Here is an 8,472-nt window from a genome sequence, read left to right as displayed (position 1 = left end):
GCCAAAATCAATTTTATTCGCACTCATTTCTAATTCATGATAAGTTGTAAGTTTATCATATTATTTGCATGAATTAGCAAGAGACCAGTCTTAAAAACAAGTTCAGCATTTATTCTTGATGAGTACTGCCCCAAAATACAAAGAACATTACATTTTAAAGAAAGAAGACATAAAATGACGTCATCAGTTACACCCCCTCTCCCAGCCTTACAATGGCGTAGTATTCGGTCCTGGAGATAGTTTCACTCCCCTCATAAACTACATTCCAACCTGCCTAAAGGATATACTTCTCTCCACTAATGGAATCCAACCAAAACATTCTTATCTGTTTGAAAAACTATCTTATCCCTCCTTCTTAAACTTTCCCAGGAGACACAGACACAATTCATTTCTGCTTACATTTTCAGTAACAGTACAATTAAGAACCCATACTGTTCAAATCATAACATAATAGTATTAGCATAAATGGTTCTAATCATTAATGTATACATAATTGATAATCTAAACTATATTTTCCTCTAACAACAGCTCTAACCCAGTTCCACCTATACATAGGAACTCACAGATACATGTGCGGTATAATCGAGTAAAATAGTACATTTTTTCTACCCAAGATAATACATTTATAGTAGGGGCTCATTAGCATATGTGGGGGCTTGGCTTAAAATATGTGATATTAGTGTCAACCATCAATGGAAATGTTGTATCAGTTTAAGTGGTTTTATCATTTTTGACATTTTCAGTTCTACAGTCTTTGTTATTGTGCATCTTCCAGTAGCTTAGTGGCAGCTGGTTCACAAGAAGTGTACATTTGCATTTCAGTAACTTACTTTCAACTAGTTACATGTGGGTTATTGTTAAAATCACAACTTACCGTAGCTGATCCATCACACTCACAGACCTAATAGTGAGGTATCACAATTACACAGTGACAAGCTATAAATACAATGTGTGGTTCGTTGTATCACATGCCCTTACGTTAGCCTTGAAAGCACTTTGGGAAAGGCGTGCCGCTAGCGGGACACTTCGACAACATCCGGAGAATTTGCAGAACGCCAAATTCAAACTACAATATTATAAATATTTAACATTCATAAAATCACAAGTGTAATACATCAAAATAAAGCTTAACTTCTTGTTAATCCAGCTGCTGTGTCAGATTTAAAAAAGGCTTTAGGGAGAAAGCACACCATGCGATTATCTGAGGACAGCGCCCGCATACAAAACCATGAAAAACACATTTCAACCAGGCAGGTGCGACACGAAAGTCAGAAATAGCGATATAATAAATGCCTTACTTTTGATGATCTTCCTCTCTTGGCACTCCAAAATGTCCCAGTTACATCACAAATGATCCTTTTATTCGATAATGTCCTTTATATATCCATAAATACTTAGTTTAGCTGGCGCGCTTCAGTCAATAATCCACCCAGTTTCCCTCCATCAAAATGCATACAAAATGAATCCCAAACGTTACTAATAAACTTTTCCAAACAAGTCAAACAATGTTTATAATCTAATCTTAGGTACCCTAATACGTAAATAAACGATAAAATTTAAGACGAGAATCATTATTGTCTTCACTGGAGAAAAATACCAAAGAACGCGTTCTCATTCACGTGCTTGGAAACACTAAAGCCAAAATGGGAGCCACCTAGAAAAACTACAATTTGTGACTCATTTGTCCAAATACCAGCCTGAAACTCTTTCTAAAGACTGTTGGCATCTAGTGGAAGCCCTAGGAACTGCATTCCGGGAGGACCTGGCCTTATAATAAAGGTGACAGCCATTGAAAATAGTGGTAGGCTGAATTGTTGTTTTTGGGGGGGATGGTTTGTCCTCTGGGTTTAGCCTGCCATATCAGTTCTGTTATACTCACAGATATTATTTTAACAGTTTTAGAAACTTTAGAGTGTTTTCTATCCAAACTACCAATTGTATGCATATCCTAGCTTCTGGGTCTGAGTAACAGGCAGTTTACTTTGGGCATGCTTTTCATCTGGACGTCAAAATACTGCCCCCTATCCTAAACAAGTTTGCTGCAGAACTGACAGTGTACAAGCTTAATGCTTATGAACAGAGCACATTATTTGGGATGACATCCCCTCTTATGGGAGACCAAATAGAGCTGGTTGAAAGCCACACTAGAATAAGCCATGCCTGTAATCTTCTGTTAGGCTACTGCTGCCAATCAGCAAGTAAGGTGCATGTTGTCAACAGTTGAATCAATGAAGACAGTAGGTTACTGGAAAGATTGTTATTGGCCACAACTGTCCTGTAAGTTACTGGCAACATTTTACGAGTACGTTTTTGAGACATTAAAAAACATCTAACTGACAAGTGATTGGGGCGGCAGGGTAGCCTAGTGGTTAGAGCGTTGGACTAGTAACCGGAAGGTTGCAAGTTCAAACCCCCGAGCTGACAAGGTACAAATCTGTCGTTCTGACCCCAAATAGGCAGTTAACCCACTGTTCCTAGGCTGTCATTGAAAATAAGAATTTGTTCTTAACTGATCTTGCCTAGTTAAATAAAGGTTAAAAAAACTAAACAATTGTGTCATCTGTTGACCTATTGGGGTGGTAAGCAAATTAGAGTGGGTCTAGGGTGTCAGGTAGGCTGGAGGTGATATGATCCTTGACTAGTCTCTCAAAGCACTTCATGATGACAGATGTGAGTGCTACAGGGCGATAGTCGTTTAGCTCAGTTACCTTAGCTTTCTTGGGAACAGGAACAATAACACGTTTAAATGTTTTACACCGAAGCCATTTAATTAAACGTGTTAACCCTCGCAAGGCTGCGGCCCAGACGGCATCCCTAGCCGCGTCCTCAGAGCATGCGCAGATCAGCTGGCTGGTGTGTTTACGGTCATATTCAATCAATCCTTATCCCAGTCTGCTGTTCCCACATGCTTCAAGAGGGCCACCATTGTTGCTGGTGCCACTGCAGAAACATTGATGCACTCCCAGCCAAGATGTTTCAAATGACCTGGTGCCACTGCAGAAACAGTGATGCTCTCACAGCCAAGATGTTGCAAATTACCTGGTGCGACTGCAGAAACATTGAGGCTCTCACAGCCAAGATGTTGCAAGTTAACTGGTGCCACTGCAGAAACATTGATGCTCTCACAGCCAAGATGTTGCAAGTTAACTGGTACCACTGCAGAAACATTGATGCTCTCACAGCCAAGATGTCGCAAAGTTATTTTATACTTCAAGTGTCCTTGAGTACTGCTAGTTTTCTGTTGGGGGTGATAATTGGACAGTTATTTACTTGATTCTGGGCAGCTTTTAGCATGGTTGCCAATAAGGCTGTGGCATTATCTCTTTCATGCTCAAAGATATTTTGGTGTAGCTGCAGTGTAGCAGGACATTTCAGGCTGCTAGCGACCAAAAGGTTATGAGTTGAAATTACATTTAAGGCCGATTTCAAATTGTGGTCTGTCGTGGTAATTTCCTGTATTACTAAATAAGGAGAGTTTACAAACCACACACAAGTCAGAGTTATACTTTAAACTTAATATTTTGATTATATGAGCTTCACCATAGCCTTTGACTCTCAGATCAATTCAGTGTCTATAAATGAATTCTGAGAGTGTCAACATAATGGCAACTGAGATGTTTTATAGCAAAGATCCACCCCTCTCAACTCACAATGACGAACGAACCACAGACAATAGGAACTTCACAAAGGGCATTTTACTTGAAAGAGGAGTATCCCATAGCCAGATAGCATTAACTGACTTGCCTAGTTAAATAAAGGTAAAAATCTTATCTTTAATGATTTAAAATTTGAGTATCCTTATTTCTCTACAGCCTACACTTTCTTGTTCTGAACATCTAACTCGAGTAGGATGGGTATGGCTTCGTGACAATGACCACACGAGCTGCCACTCACCAATTTGACGGCTCTAGGGCACTTAACAGCTCTAACGCTATCATGTATTTATGCCGTATCTGATTGAAATTAGGCCTTAATGTCAAGTGACCCTGAGCACTGCTACTTGTTAGTTGGTGTTGTCAGATAATTCGCACAATTATTGACTTGATTCCGGGCAACTTTTAGCAAAGTGCAGAAACGTATTCTTGCCAATACATCTGTGGCCAAACACATGCATCACCACACTTGTGAAGCAGGAAATTCAGATTGCTGTCATCTAAGAGGTTGTGAGATCAAATCCGAGGTGTGGTTGCATCCCAAGTGTGGGAACCAATGTTGAAATCAATTGCATTTTAGTTCCAGTCAATTCAGAAAGTAAACCTATATCAAAAGTATACTATAAGTTTAAATGCAATTGCAAGTGAGTTATGCCAAGTTAATTTGCAGAACGGGTCAACAATTACCCAAGTGCATTGTGATTAACATAAAGAAATGGGAGAACATGGTTTTAGAAGATGTCACATTACAAGTGACATTTCACATTACATTTTCACGTGTGAAATCGTCTGAAAACGTGCTTTTTTTTAAACAAAAACACGTTTTCACATGATTTTAATTGTGCACATTTTTGGACACTTTACATGTAACATTTGTCTGCATACAAATATGCCAGTTTAAGCAAGCTATATCTGGGGTTGTTTTGGCATTGGATGCTTCTCAATTCACAGCCTCCCAAAAATCACATATGTGGTGAAAGGAGACAGAGCTAGAACGGAGTTTTTCAGACCACGAGACATCCCCCCCCCCCAAATAATCGGTCTTCTGAGAAAATCATCTGTATTGTCCGAACGGTTTGGCCTATAAACTATTATGACCCCTCTATGGAAGGATGAGACTCTGACAAACATGTCGGTTGTTCCACAGGCCTCACAAGACTTGTCTGAAGGTCCCCCGGTACGTTGAAGAAAATGTATGGCAGTATGGAGACTGTTTAGTGCCAAAAATAAAAGGTTGAATACATACATTTATATTATACCTGAGACACTTCAAAATAAACTTCCTTTAGTTTTTTATGCGGGACTATCTGTTGTTCCTTGTAGTGAGTCAGTTATTCAATGTGTTTGTATGAACTAACAGCAGTAAATCCAAAACACAATTTTTTCATCAAATATTTTTTACATCTATTTTTTGATACGTCTAGGGGTCTTAAAATTCAAAATCAAAAAGCTAAATGATCCTTTGTATGACCTTCTTAAAACAATTCCATATAGCTTAGTAAAAATCCCTCTCTCGGCTTAGACAGGGTTGAGACTGTTATGGGTGAAGAATATTAGAGCACTCAGTTGAAGTGGGAAGTTTACATACACCTTAGCCAAATTCCTGACATCTAATCCTAGCAAAAATTCCCTTATTTAGGTCACTTCGGATCGCCACTTTATTTTAAGAATGTGAAATGTCAGAATAATAGTAGAGAAGATGATTTATTTCAGCTTTTATTTCTTTCATCACATTCCCAGTGGGTCAGAAGTTTTCAATTAGTATTTGGTAGCATTGCCTTTAAATAGTTTACCTTGGGTCAAATGTTTTGGATAGCCTTCCACAAGCTTCCCACAATAAATTGGGCGAATTTTGGCCCATTCCTCCTGACAGTTGTAAAGGCCTCCTTGTTCGTACACGCTTTTTCAGTTCTGCCCACACATTTTCAATGGGATTGAGGTCAGGGCTTTGTGATGGCCACTCCAAGTAGGCTGAACTGAGTACAGAAAGTATAACAGCTGCTTTGCACTGTTATTCAACTGCTGAACAGTACTGTGAAAGGAAAGGAATGAAGGTATATTAGACCTGCACATGCACTGTAGTACAAACAATGTCAGAGCCAACTAAGCGTTAAACCTGTATGTTCAATCTCTATCTTAATCTGCAGTACCTTCCTAACATCACCCACTGTCACGTCTATTACCTACAGTTTGGAACTCAGACACACAAATTGGTCTCTGCCAAGCCATTTGACAAAAGCATGAAACAACATAAAGGTCTCTACACACAGGGCACTTACACTTGATTGGGGCCCAGGAATGTGGCTGGTTCTTAACTGTTAATCCCTCAAATGCCCGTGAGAGCAAAGCTGCTTGCTGGGCAACCTGTCTGCCGACACCTCATGCATGCTGGGTAAGTATGCTCATAACACATTCCCCTGACTCAGTCGGTGGTCGGCCCAGCGGCTTGGTGTCCGGTGCTGGTCCGTTAGGTCCACCCAGTTGGACACATTTGGCCCAGCTGGTTTTGTAACCAGAAATGTTGTTAAATGTTGCCACCCCGTTTGCTTTGTCATACTCAACTTTGACAGATTAAATGCACCCTGCAAGCAGCTTTGCCCTCACAGGACATTTAGAGATTAACAGTTAAGAACCTGCCATATTTTGAACAATCCTTTAGCTTTTCTCAAACTAAGTTAAGACATGTATCACAGGTATACATTGCATCACAGGTATACATTGCCAGCAGCATACCACCCTGCATAGATTGCTTTTGAAGCTAAGCAGAGTTGGTCCTGGATGGGAGACCAGATGCAGCTGGAAGTGGTGTTGGAGGGCCAGTAGGAGGCACTCTTTCCTGTGTTCTAAAAAAATATCCCAATACCCCAGGGCAGTGATTGGGACACTGCCCTGTGTAGGGTGCCATCTTTTGGATGGGAAGTTATTAAACGGGTGTCCTGACTCTCTGAGGTCATTAAAGATCCCATGGCACTTATCGTAAGAGTTGGGGTGTTAACCCCAGTGTGTTGGCTAAATTCCCAATCTGGCCCTCAGACCATCATGGTCACCTAATAATCCCCAGTTTACAATTGGTTCATTCATCCCCCTCCTCTCCCCTGTAACTATTCCCCAGGTCGTTGCTGTAAATGAGAACGTGTTCTCAGTCAACTTACCTGGTAAAATAACAGATACATTTTAAAAAATTGTGTCATATGGTCCATTAGAAATACATTTTAAAATTATTTTTTAGCATACTTTAGCATATTAGCGTGGACATCTGTGAACACATCAACGCTATTTTCTCAAAGTCTTTAGTGACTATTATTATCCAAAAAACTCATTTGGAGGAAATTTGACTTCTAGTCCATGAGTAGAAGATTAGTATATTGCTATTGGTTTCCTTATTTTTAAATATACGCTACCGGTCAAACGTTTTAGAACACCTTCTCATTCAAGGGTTTTTCTTTATTTTTTAAAACTATTTTCTACATTGTAGAATAATAGTGAAGACATCAAAACTATGAAATAACACATATGGAATCATGTAGTAACCAAAAAAGTGTTAAACAAATCAAAATGTATCTTATATTTGAGATTCTTCAAATAGCCACCCTTTGCCTTGATGACAGATTTGCACACTCTTGGCATTCTCTCAACCAGCTTCACCTGGAATGCTTTTCCAACAGGATTGAAGGAGTTCCCACATATGGGTCCAACTCATCCCAAACCATTTCAATTTGGTTGAGGTAGGGGGATTGTGCAGGCCAGGTCATCTGATGCATCACTCTATCACTCTCCTTATGGGTCAAAAAGCCCTTAAACACCCTGGAGGTGTGTTGGGTCATTGTCCAGTTGAAAAACAAATAATAGTCTCACTAAGCCCAAACAAGATGGGATGGCGTATCGCTGCAGAATGCTGTGGTAGCCATGTTTGTTAAGTGTGCCTTGAATTCTAAATAAATCAAAGACCGTGTCACCAGCAAAGCATCCCCACACCATAACACCTCCTCCTCCATGCTTTACGGTAGGAAATACACATGCGGAGATCATCCGTTCACCCACACCACATCTCACAAAGAACCAAAAATCACCAATTTGGATTCCAGGCCAAAGGACAAAGTTCCACCAGTCTAATGTCCATTGCTCTTATTTCTTGGCCCAAGCAAGTCTTTTCTTCTTATTGGTGTCCTTTAGTAGTGGTTTCTTCGCAGCAATTCCACCATGAAGGCCTGATTCATACAGTCTCTTCTGAACAGTTGATGTTGAGATTTGTCTGTTACTTGAACTCTGTGAAGCATTTATTTGGGCTGGTAACTCTGATAAACTAATCCTCTGCAGCAGGGGGTAACTCTTCGTCTTCCTTTCCTGTGGCAGTCCTCATGAGAGCCAGTTTCATCATAGCGCTGGATGTTTTTTGCGACTGCACTTGAAGAAACTTTCAAAGTTCTTTAAATATTCTGTATTGACTGAAACTATGTCTTAAAGTAATGCTGGACTGTCGTTCCTCTTTGCTTATTTGAGCTGTTCTTGCTATAATATGGAGTTGGGCTATCTTCTGTATACCCCCCTACCAACACAACTGATTGTCTCAAATGCATTAAGAAGGAAAGAAATTCCACAAATTAACTTTTAAGAAGGCACTGTCATGCAGGTGAAAGAGGACCCAAAAGCGACTTGGCGAAAACAGAGTCTTTAATCCAGTAAAGTAAATACAAACAAAAAACACAACTTTCACTCGAAATGACGAGGACAAACTGGAGACTCGATCTTGAACAGCAGGTGAACAGCAGGTTGCCTCGGGAAGGCACTTGAACCAAACAGACTCAGACACCTGCTCACC

The sequence above is a fragment of the Oncorhynchus gorbuscha genome, linkage group LG14 (genome assembly GCF_021184085.1).
Source record: "Oncorhynchus gorbuscha isolate QuinsamMale2020 ecotype Even-year linkage group LG14, OgorEven_v1.0, whole genome shotgun sequence".
Classification (NCBI taxonomy): domain Eukaryota; kingdom Metazoa; phylum Chordata; class Actinopteri; order Salmoniformes; family Salmonidae; genus Oncorhynchus; species Oncorhynchus gorbuscha.
This window is presented reverse-complemented; position numbering follows the sequence as displayed.